Source organism: Manihot esculenta, chromosome 3 (genome assembly GCF_001659605.2).
Source record: "Manihot esculenta cultivar AM560-2 chromosome 3, M.esculenta_v8, whole genome shotgun sequence".
In the NCBI taxonomy this organism is placed as follows: domain Eukaryota; kingdom Viridiplantae; phylum Streptophyta; class Magnoliopsida; order Malpighiales; family Euphorbiaceae; genus Manihot; species Manihot esculenta.
Window position 1 is genome coordinate 21,191,439 of NC_035163.2, and position 13,434 is coordinate 21,204,872.

Sequence of the window (13,434 nt, forward strand, 5' to 3'; positions counted from 1 at the left end):
TAATTTAAATTTTAAAAATTTTAATTATTTCAATTCAATTCGATTTTAATAAAAAAATTAAAATTCGATTTTAATAAAAAAATTAAAAATAATAAATCAAACTGATCGGTGATAATAATATATTATTTTTATAAATATAGAGAAATTAGATCATATTAAAATTAAAATATTTTAATTAAATTTTAAATATTAAAAATAAAATATAAAAAATAAAAAAATTTATTAAAAGTTCAAATTGATTAAATTAAACCGAATCAAATCGAATCAGATTGATTTGATTCTATTTGATTTCTAATCAAAATCAATTCAATTCAATTTTTATAAATATTAAAATTTTAATTTTTAATTTATTCGATTCGATTTTAAACCAAATCGACTTAATGCTCACCCCTGATTAACACCACATTTGTAGAAGTCTCATAATTCAAGTAATTCTATAATTTAGCCGTGTGCTAGGGCATACTTAAATTTCACCAAAATCTTATATAACCTTTATAGTTTTTGTTGTCTGTATATCTTAGATAAAAACAATGGTGAATATATATTAATTTTTTTTTAATTTTCTAACATAGTGTCATAGCAAATTGAGTTTTTTGTGAGCTAAACTAAAAAGAGCTCAAATTGCTAGAAGCCATAGAAGACATTAAAAAATTGGCTTTATTTCCAACAATCTCAACCGAATTCATCCTTGACAGCCTGACAACCAAAATAACTGAAGCTACGACACAAATGCAAACACAAACCTCATTCATTACTGACTCCACAGTAAGACCAATAACTATCAAGTTAAATAGTTTCAAACTATGTTTTATGGTCTTATGTTGTTGATACGTATATATCAAGTAAAGACAAGCTGGGATATATCAATGGAGATCTTTTGTAACTACTAGAAATTGACCCATCCTTTCGCTCATGGCGTACTGAGAATGCCATTATCAAAGGGTGGTTGATTAACTCAATGGAAGCATCCTGATCTAGAACTTCATTCAGTTCTCCACAGCCAAACAGGTTTGGGACTCTATCCCTACTACGTACTTTGATGGATCTAACTCATTACAAGTTTATGACCTTCCACAACATTATCTCGAATTCGGCAATGTAGTGGATCCATAGAAAAATATTACACTGATCTACAAGAATTATGGCGTGAAATTGATTTCCGTCGTCCCAACCCAATGGACTGTGCAGTAGACATATAAAAATATAACTCCCTACTCCAAGAGAAAAAAGTCTATATTTTTCTTAATGGTTTGAATGATAGATTGGATCATATCAAAAGTGATGTTCTCCAACTCAAACCATTCTCTCATTGAACAAGCCTATGCATATGTTCGAAGGGAAGATACTCGCCAAACGTAATGGCATCAACTATGGAGGCTGCATCTAATGGTGTTATCATGGCTACTAAAGGAGTTAAATCAGGACAAACATAGTAGATAAAAAATGGAGCACCGACCAAATTTAAAGGACAATCTGGTGAAGGAAAATGCACCCACTGTAGCAATTCTAAACACACTCGAGAGATACGTGCTTTAAACTATATGGGTACCTGGACTGGTGACATGAACTACAATCTAAGAAGAAGCAGTAGAGCCACAGATCATGTTGTTGTTGTCACCATAGAATATTTATTATCTCTTATTCTTATTATTGAAGTTGCCACCATTGACATGAATGGAGGTAAATATAGTCAAGCTCTTTATACCTCTAGAGCCTCTATTGATAATGATTGGATTATCGACTCCGGAGCACAGACCATATGACATTTGATGCTAATGATTTCTCCCAAATGACACCGCCAAGAAGAACTAGTATTACCAATGCTTATACTCACGGTCAAGCCCACGTTGAAAGGCCAAGCCATAGCCCATCCAAGCCCAATGTGTAGGCCGGACCACTAGCAAGTAGCACAGGTTTCGTTCGAGCAGGCCGGATCAAATGAGAAACAAGCCCATGTGAAGGAGGTCTGGCTCATTAGAGGTGACAGAGACGCGGAATAATGGACCTTGAATGTCTGGGATCATATTTGCATGACACTGAAGGGTATTAAATAGCCGTCTAACGATGGTAAAGGAGGCAGTACGTCCGTATATACGACTCTATGCGGAAATAACAGGGTGTAGGGATATAGGACGATGGTTATACGTCGCTAGAGGACAAAAAAAGGAAAAGGATAAAGAGAGGAAGGGGGAGCCAATGAAACTAAACTCACACACATGTACCCTAATCCTACCCTCTATTGGATCTTAGATCATCACTTGTCATTGAAGTTGCCACCATAGATGTGAATGGAGGTAAATATGGCCAAGCTCTTTATATCTCTAGAGCCTCTATTGATGATAATTGTATTATCGACTCTGGAGCACAGACCAAATGACATTTGATGCTAATGATTTCTCTCAAATGACACTTCCAAGAAGAACTTGTATTACCAATACAAATAGAGTTGCACATCCTATAACTGGCGCATAAATTGTATCCATATCATCTTCGCCATCCTTATCTCACACTCTCTTGATTCCTTCTTTCACAAATAAACTAATATCAATGAGCCAAATTACTAAGGAACTACAGTGTGCAGCACTAATGTATTGAGAATTTTGCCTTATATAGGATATTCTCAGGAAGAAGATAGTTGGGCATGGTACTAAAAGAGGGAGTTTATATTATCTTGATGATTTCAGTCCAGGTCGAGCTAATAACGTGAGCAGCAAGGAAGGACAAATATGGCTATAGCATCCTCACTTGGGCATCCCTCATTCGGTTATTTATGACATTTGTTTCCATATTTGTTTTTCCATTTACAAAATAAAGATTTAAAATGTGACACCTCTATTTTAGCGAAGAATCATAGAGCCTTCTATCCTTTAATGTTAAATAAAAGCAGTACTCCTTTCTCCTTGATACATTTAGATGTATGGGTACCTTTCCTAACACTTATCCCCTCAAATTACTAATGGTTTGTGATCTTTTGTATGATTGTACATGCATGACATGGCTTTATCTGATGAAAAACAATGATGAAGTGTTCTCCATATTTCAAGTTTTTCATTGTAAGATGCAAACTCAGTTTTCAATCAAGATACAAGTTCTAAGATCAGACGATAGAGGAGAGTTTATCAATAATAAATTTTAAACTTATCTCCACCAACATGGCCTTCACCATGAGACATCATGCTCATAGACTCCCTAATGGAATGGTGTCGTAGAGAGGAAACATTGCCATATCTTGGAGCCTACACGGGCACTTCTTCTTGGAACTAATGTACCTAAACGCCACTAGAATGATGCAGCCACAATGGTGTTTATCTGTTGAATCGAATTTCCCTCCAAAATCTTAAATTTCAAGATTCCGTTGCAGGTATTGTCCACCTATATGCCCTTTCCCTTAGTTCTTATGCTCCTTCATAGATTCATCGGCTATGTTGCTTTTGTTCATCTCCATAAAAGCCAACGGATTAAATTGGATCCCTGTGCCATTCGATGCATGTTTTTGGGCTATGAGCTTCATAAAAAGGGCTACAGGTGTTTTGATCCTATCACAAATCATACATATACCTCCATGGACATGACATTCCTCGAATCTAAATCATTCTTCAGAAAGACAGTATCAAAGTCAGCTCTTTAAGGGGAGACTATGGTTAAAGAGAAAAAAAGACAGTATCAAACTGACGATGTGGATGGGAAAATAACGTGAAATGTTGAGAAGTCTAGAGATGTACTTAAAATAAAAGAATCTGACGGTAGTGAAAATGTTGAACCTGCCAACAATGAGCATGTTGTACAGTTGGTTGAGGAAGTGGATGATAAACCCCTCTCTTCTTAGTACTCAAAGGATCTTCTTCCATTGAGAATACTGATAGGTAAGCTTCTGTACTACTCATGCTCATACTAATAACCTGAGTGTCTCTACCTATGTTTTGCTTGATAGTCAGAACCATGCAAAACCACCAAGAAGGTATTCCCTGGATGATGAAAGAGAAAGAAAGAGAAGATACCCAAATTGCAAATTATATGTCCATGTAAAGACTACCCAAGCCAATCAAGACTCTTGTATAAGCTTTGTCCTCCTATCATATTTCGACTAGAATCAAAGAAGCACTAACTTACCCAAATTTGGTATAAGCTGTAGAAGAAGAGTTGAAGGCGTTACAAAAAAATAATACCTGAAAGTTGGTTCCACTATCTAAAAGGAAAAAAGTGGTGGGGCGTAAATGGTTGTTTTCAAGAAAACATAAGGCTGATAGATATAAGGTAAGGCTTGTGGCGAGAGGTTTTACACAAACATATGGTGTGGACTACTCAGAAACATTCTCCTCAATTGCAAATTGAATACCGTGAGAGTATTATTGTCACTTGCAACAAATTTGAACTGGTTGTTACACCAACTCGACGTGAAAAATGTCATCCTTCACGACAACATTGAGGAAGAGGTTTACATGAACATTCCAGGATATACAGTCTCTCTCGATACTAATATTGTATGCAAGCTAGAGAAAGCATTGTATGAACTCAAATAGTCCCCTCGGGCCTGGTAGCAGAAGAAATATGGCTACTATCAGAGTAATTTTGATTACACGTTGTTTCTGAAGCACCAACATAAGAAGGTAACTGCTTTACTAGTCTACATTGGTGACATGATTATCACATGAGATGATGGAGAGGAAATCTCTAAACTAAAAAGCAGTTGTCTGTTGAATTTGAAATGAAGGACTTATATGAGCTTAAATATTTCTTGGATATAAAAGTGGCAAGATCCGGAAAAGGAATATTTCTCTTATAAAAGAAATATGTGTTAGATTTACTTACAAAAGTAAAACTCAATTATCTAAAATCATGGAATTGGATTAGGTTTTGGTCAGGTGCCAGCAAAGAAAGGAAGATCTCAAAGGCTGGTGGAAAAATTGATTTATTTGTCACATATAGAGCCTGAGCATACGTTGTGAGCATAGTTAGCCAGTTCATGCATTGTCCAAAGGCAAATCATATATATATTGGCTTTTGGATTCTACACTATCTTAAGGGCTCAACAAAAAAAGGGTTGTTGTTACCAAGAATGGACATCTTCATATTGAAGACTATGCGAAAGTGGATTAGGCAGGGATGTCTTGGATCAAAAGTCAACTTTAAGGTACTTCACTTTTGTGGAAGGGAATTTGGTCATATGGAGAAATAAGAAATAAACATAGTCGCATTATCTAGTATTGAGCGGAGTTTAGAGGCATGTCTAAAGGTTTGTATGGACTTCTCTAAATTCAAAAGTTATTAACAGAGTTTGAGTTTGGCACTCAATTTGGAATAAATCTTTTTTCGTGATAATAAAACTGCTATTGATATATCTCACAATCCCGTTCAGCATGATTATACACGTTAAGGTAGATAGATATTTCATAAAATAAAACTTTAACAAGAAAATTATTCTGTTTTCATTTGTCAAATCAGAATACTAGCTAGTAGATATACTCACCAAGTCAATATTCAATAAAGTTTTAAAACTCACTTAAGTATTAGAGATGAGATGTCTTAATATCAACTTGAGAGAAAGTGTTTGCGTGAATTATTATTTCTTCTGTATTAACACTACATTTGTAAAAATGTTTTAATTCAAGAAATTCGCCTTGTGTAAAGACATGTTTAAATTTAACATTCCATAGACTAGCCATGTGTCAAAACATGTCCCAAGTTTAACAAAAAAATCTTCTATAGCCATGTAAGTTTTTGTCTCCCGTATACATTGGACAGCAACAATATATCAATTCTTTTTTTTTTTAAAAAATCTTCTGACAGCCATGATCTCAACCCAAATGGTAAATGGCTATTCCAAAATCCTTGAGGTTATGTTCTCATGGAAACAATACACCCCTACACAACAACCAACACAGCATCTACATTTTAAAAAAGTGAACATAATATTTATATTTAAAAAGTCAAAATATTTATTATCAACTAAATATAATATAATTATATTAAATTAATTATATTTTAATTAAAATTAGATTTTATAAAAATACAATTCTAATTTATTTATTAAAATTTTTATTTAACTAAATCAATAAAAATAAAATTTTAAACTTTTTTAAAAAATAAAAAATTAAACATAATAATATATTAAAAATACATTTAACTTATTCCCATTTAGAAATGGCTTTTACTTGCCACTTAGGTCGGTTCGCTACCAGGATATTAATATTATGATGTAAATAAAAAGAAGTTGCAGTGATTTTTTCTTCACTTCTCTGGATTCTTCTCGCATCACCGAGTAAAAGAAAATTGCGAGAAATGCAATTTTTGTCCACTCAAGTTGCGACAGCCATTGAGGAAATGGACAGAAGCTTTAGTAAGAGAAGGAATGAGACAAATTTTACACAGCAATTGGATGAGCTAGCTTTGGGTGGCTGCTCTAAGACTGGTGATAGTGAGGTTGATGAGGAAGAAGATAAATTAAAATAAAAAATAAATATTTTAAATAATTTTTACTTTCCAACTCAGCTTTTATTAAGGTGGTTTGTCTAAACTACTTCTTCATCTACTAACAGCGAGTAATCACAACATATTAATTTATTATATAAAAAATTTATTTAAATCGAATTTATATAAATTTCCTGACTAAATATATAAATTTTATAATTAATTACAAGATAATTAGAGAATGCATCACACCATATACAAGATACTATTTATATTAAAAGTATTCAGAGATTAGATTAATTTATTAAATTTAATCAATTCAACCTAATCCAAATCAAAAAAATTTAATTAAATTATTATATTAGATTAATTTAAATATATTATTCAATTTTTATAGTTTTTTAATTAATTAATAATTAATCATTTAATATCTACTTATATATTTTAATTTTAATTTTAATTTTATATTATTTTTTAAAATTTTTGTATTGGTTTAGATATAATATTAATTAGAATTTTTTATATTTTTATTATTATTAGAAATGTAATATCTCAATCTAATTATTTTTTTATTTTTATTTTTTAAATTTTAAAAAATTAAAATTAACTATATTTTACACCTGCAATATATTTTGTAGACATATTATTTTATTTTTATGTAATTATTTTAGATGTAACAATTTTTTAATTTCTGTAAAATTAAAGATAGACACATTTCTAAAAATTTAAAATAATATACATAAAATTTTTTTAATTTTTATAAGATTAAAATTAATTATTTTTTAAAAAAATTAAAATAATATATAAAAATTGTTTTAATTTTTTAATTCATGTAAAATTAAAATTAGCTATATTTATGGAAAATAAGAGTTAAAATAATATGAAAAAAATCTTATTTTTTAATTTTTATAAAATTAAAATTAATTATAGAAAAGTTAAAATAATATATAGAAATTATTTAAAAAAATTTTATTTAATTTTTTTTAATTTCTGAGAAATAAAATGAAAGTTATTAATTTTATTTTAAAGTTAATTTTTTTTAGTTGGAAAGATTTAAAAGTGTATAATTTATAAAATTAATTAGATATTTTTTGCATGTAAATTTAAATTTAATTATTTTATTTTAATTATTCTATTTAATTTTTATGATATTTTTCTATGTAATAAAAAAAAGTTAAAAATGATCCATTACGCTATAAAAGAGAGAAAGTAAGGTAGTTAGCGCCTACGTGCAGTCATTTCGACGCTCAAATTAATAAATTATAGTGTGTAAGAATGCATACCTTGTAACTCTATGTGTGCTTTGCTTTTATACTGTAAGAAGATAAGATTAATTGGTGATTTTCTTAAAAATCTGACTAGTACGGACTAGTGGATAAAAAATTCCATGTGTAGGCATGATGGGAGTATGCTATATAATATCTTAAGAAGATAAGATTAATTGGTGATTTTCTTAGAAATCTGACTAGTACGGGCTAGTGGATAAAAATTTCCGCGTGTGTAGGCATGATGGGAGTATGCTATATTATATCTTTTAACAATAGCTTAAATATCATGAGAAACTCGACCGAATATATGAGTGTGAGTCTTTTATCGTTCTAAATGTTGACCATCATAGTGATCGGGTCTCCTTTTTTATGGGTGAAACTTAAACAATCAAGAGTCACAGGTCATTAGGACCTTATCACGTGACTCTGTTGCAAGGTAACAACGCATGATACACTTTTGATGAATATTGTATCATATTAGAAGTTCTCCATTGATTTTTGATATTCACATTCAAAGTTTACAACTATTTTCCATGATTTAGACACGTGGCATGCCTGAATTGACTCTCCATACTCACATCTCTTCGCCTACTCCGGTGATAAATGATGTTCGTTTTGATTCTCGAGCTGCAATTAAATTAGTCGTCAGAAAAACAATATAAAATCCCTCTTTCTCCTACGATTGCCACTTTTACTTTCAATTACTCCGTTCTTCTCTTAAAATGCTCGACCACTCAATCATCTCTTTCGCGTTTCCAAAGGTAATTTCTTCTTCTCCCATCTTCCTTCTTAAAAGATGAATAAGTCCTTACGTCTTATTCTTCTGCCCATCGTGCTCCAACTCCCATAGCTCTATTGAGGGCGGTCCATAATAACGATACCTTACTGATAAACGACATCCCATTCGATCTTACTGAAATGGACGTAAATCATCTTCACGACCACTACCAGATTTTTCGAGAGATCTTCTGAATTTATGCTCCTAACCTAAATGTTCGCATAGATGACCATATCCCTGCTGAAGGTACCATCATGGTATACGAGGAACAGTTAAAGGCAAGTATTCGATTCCTAATTGATCCATTCTTTATTGAAGTCCTTAGATTTCACAAACTGTCATTTGCCCAACTGCACCCTAATAGTTGGAGAATTTAGGTGGTTTTCCGCGTCATCTACTTCAATAACAATATTGAATCGAGTGTAGCCCTCTTCTCCTAGTTGCACCAACTGGATACCCAGAAAAATAAAGAATTTTGGTTCTTCAACGGAAAGAAGCACAGAGCCCTTTTTACTGGATCCTCTCTTCCCTGAAACATTGAAAAAAAAAGTTTTTCATCATCCGCCACTGGGTGTTTGGGGGTTTTGGATGGCTACGGACAGACCGAAATGTTTGTGTGGATCTTCAAAAGGATGGGGTTCGACCGTATAAGGATGAGACAGAGGCTTTAGACTTCCTTCAGAAGATGGCTTTGGCCCATCGAATGGATATAAATGTGGTCATGAGAAATGCCATCCTATTATGGCAGAGTCATTACCAAGGAGAACAAGTTCGGTTGCCTCGGCTATCTGATCAATGAAACCTTCGGATGATCTTATCCTCTTCCGTAGAGCATATTATTTTATCTTTTAAGATATCTTTGCCCTTAAATTGCCCTGCTTACTCACTCTTTACTTTGTGCAGATATGGATGACAAGGGAAGGAACAAGTTTGATGAAGCAGTTCATGGCGCTCGAAAAGGGAAAGCCACTACTAGTATCTTGGCCCCTCCTTCAAAAAGGGCATGACAGGCAAAAGAGATTGCCATTCTACCTCCTCCTCCACCTCTGCCTTCAAACATAATCGATCCATCCATCATCCAACCTGAGTCTTCCTCTAGGGATGTTTCTCCAGCACGAGCAACCAAACTAGTACTCAATATGAGGAGGCTAGAATTGGAGCCACGTGGGCTCTGGGTATTCAACACTTGGTAATGGAGCTAACCTAGGTGGACTCACTTCTTGAGGAAGCTCGATTGTCAGTCCTCATAGCCAGAAATACCTTGAGGCCTGGTGACCACCATCATCTATACAATAGAACCAAATGATGTGGCCGAAAAAGAGTTGAAAATTATATGTCACTCTACAGAAAAGAAAAAGTGAGGTGGTTGGCACCTATGGACAATCACTACGACATTCAAGTCAGTAAATTATCAAAGAGAGCGAGTGTAAGTAGATTGCTTGAGGCTAAGGAGAGTGTGTAAGAATGCGCCCTTTGAACTCTGTGTGCGCTTCGTTTTTATATTATCGGAAAATAAGATTAGTTGGTGGTTTTTTTGGAAATCTGACTAGTACTGTCCGGTAGGTAAGAAATCTTGCATTTATAGGCATAATGGAGATATACTGTATAATATACTTTAACGATAACTTAAATATTATGAGAAGCTCTACCGAATATAAGAGGGTGGGTCTTCTACCTGTTCGGATATTGACCTTCATGATGACCGGGTCTCCTTTTTATGAAGGAGACTTGAACAAACAAGAGTCATAGGTTATTAAGACCTTGCCACATCACTCCATCGTATGATGATAACACATGATATATTTTGAGCGAATATTGTGATATATCACTTTTTAATTTATATTTCTCAATTGTGTTTTTATTATTTTAGCAAATTTGTCACTGAAATCTGAATAAATAACTTTTCATTATATTTTATAATTAGTAAAATTTATTTTTAATAGTCGATAAATATAAGACTATTAAATGTTTTAGATGGTTAACTAATGAATAAGAAATATTGAATTGAATAAATCCGAATAACAAATTTTATAATAGATTAAGATGGCTTGAATTCAAATTTGATTCAAACCAAGTATTGAATACCCAAATTTATATCGAAGTTATTGTGATATTAAAAATTTAGGTCATTTATAATCAAGTTCATGAATTTTAACATAATTCACTAACTGATGATCTCTGTTTTAATAATTGAATTCTCAAGCTTATTCTATTTTACAAATAAGTCCTTGTGTTAAAAAGAGAGTTAATTTGGTGTTAGTTTATTATGGAATGACAGTAATACCCCTAGATAAAACAAAAATAATCACTAAAAATAAACAAAATAAAACATCATATTTTGTTAATCTATTATATATATACAAGTTAAATATTATGAAAAAATTGTAATTAATGAAACTAAATTATATATAAGATGAAATAAAATAAATTAAGAATAAACCTAATAATTAAATTGAATCTCCAATATTATTATTAACGAACTAATTCTCTTCAATAGAGTATGGTAACGAAAGGACTAATTTATTAAATGAAATAAAAATTTAAGGAGTTAATTGTAATTTAAACTTAAAACAAGGACTTATTTGTGGGTTCAGTTAAAAACTTAAGGACTTCATTTAACTCTCACTATTTGACTTTCAAATTGAAAATCATAAACATTAAATTAAATTTTATTTTATTTTTAATTAATTCTCACGTTAACAATATAATAAATGAATAAATTTATTCTTTTAACTTAAAAATTATATTTCAGAAAATAAAAATTATATAGAACTTATTTTTTTTTTACTGCATCTGTTTTATAACAATTGACATCATACTTGTTTTACAAATTAGATTTTCACTCATTTATATTCTAATTATAAAATTATTAAACAAAATATACAAAATTAATGAAATCTAAGAATAACCCCACAAGTTCTTTTTTATTTGTTTGTTTATATTAATTGTCAATTATTTATTGATGTTCTTTGTTTGATGAGAGTTTCTTATTTTTCTTTCATTCTATGAAATTATTATTGACATTATATATATTATAATTTTCAGATAATAAAATAAAATAAAAAATCAGATGGATTGACTCGATAATTTTTCAATTCATAATAATAGTAAATTATAAAATTAATAAAAGAAAGCGCATTTAATTACAGAGATCATAAATTTTTCATATAGTGTAATATAATATAAAAAATAAAATAATTTTATTATGAATAATATTCTATAATTATTAGAATTTTACCACTAAATTATAAAATATCTATAATTTAATTTAAATTATTAAAATTTAAATTTAACATATTTTAATATCACTTTACATTACATTAATTATATTATCAATGAATACCATAAATATTTGATTAATTTTCATTTAAAAATATTTGATGAATATCGTAAATATTTTATTAGTTTTCATTTAAAAATATTGAAAACAAGTTGCAATCGGGAGATTTGAGAATTTTTTGAATATTTAAAAAACTTAAATTTGTAATTTCAAGTTTTGTAAAGGTTTTTAAAAACATATAAATTCTTTAATTTTAAAACTTTCAAATGCAGAGCATGTAAACCCCCAAACGAGGTTAGAAATCAGTAGATATAAGAAAAATAATTTTTAAAAAAATACGGAGATTATTTAAAAGAACTAAAAAAGATATGAAAAAAAAAAAGGAAAAAATGTTGAAAAAGGTGCGGTGCAGGTGTTGCTGGCCAAAATGGCTGTCAGCTCAGCGACAGCACTTATCTCTTGGAAGAGAAAAACTTGTAGCGTCTGTTTGGGAGCTTGTTAGTTAAGGATGGCAACATGTCGGATGTCTTCGGCTTTTCCGATCCAATTCAATTTAATGGATGAGTTTGGATAATATACAATAATTAATTTGATATAAAAAATAGATTTAATATAAAAAATTTAAAATTTTTTATTATTTTATAATAAATTATTGTAATATAAAAAATAGATTTAATATAAAAAATTTAAAATTTTTATTATTTTATAATTTAATTCAAAATTTTAAAAGTGAAAAAAATAATTTAAAATTACAATTTTATTATAATTATATTTAAATTTAAAATTTGAATGGGAGAGAGTGTATTTTAATATCATATGATATCCATGTCATATAATTAAATGCTATTAATAAAAGAAATTTAAAAATTTTAACTATTTTATAATTTAATTTAATATTTAAAAATTAATGTTTAAAATTTTTAAATTTATTTATTTTTAATTTTCATAAAAAATCACAACTTTAATTTCTTTTAATTTACCACTAATTTTAATAAAAATTATAATAAATTTCATATTTATTAATTTTATATTTTTTAAATATTTTATTAAATATATATCATAATAAATTTTATTATATTTATTATAAAAAAATTATATATAATAAAAAATTAAAAATTATAGTTATTATTTATAATTGTACCATTAATATTCTGTTATAGCTTAATAGTATAAGATTAGAAATGAGCAGTATTTGATTTAAACCGAAAAAAATTTATCGAACCGAATTAATTTAAAAATTAATTCAGTTTTTAATTTCAAAATTTTCAGTTTTATCGAACCGAATTAATTCAAAAATTAATTCAGTTTTTAATTTTAAAATTTTCAGTTATTTGAATTTGAATAAAAAAATTTAATCAAACCGATAATAATATATTATTTTTAATATAAAAATATTAAATCAGTTAAAATATTTTAATTAAATTTTAAAATATTAAAAATAAAGTGTAAAAAAATATTATATTAAAAGTTAAAATTTAAAAATATTATATTAAAATTTAAAATTCAAAAAAAAATCAAAACTTAAAAAAATAAAAAAAAATCTTAAAATAATTAAAAATAAAATATAATAATAAAATTTTAAAAATTTAATAGTAAAAGAAGATAAATTTAGAAATTTTAAATTAAATTATATTAATTTTTAAATTTTAAAATTAAATTATAAAATAAATAAAAATTTTAAATTTTTTATATCAATAATA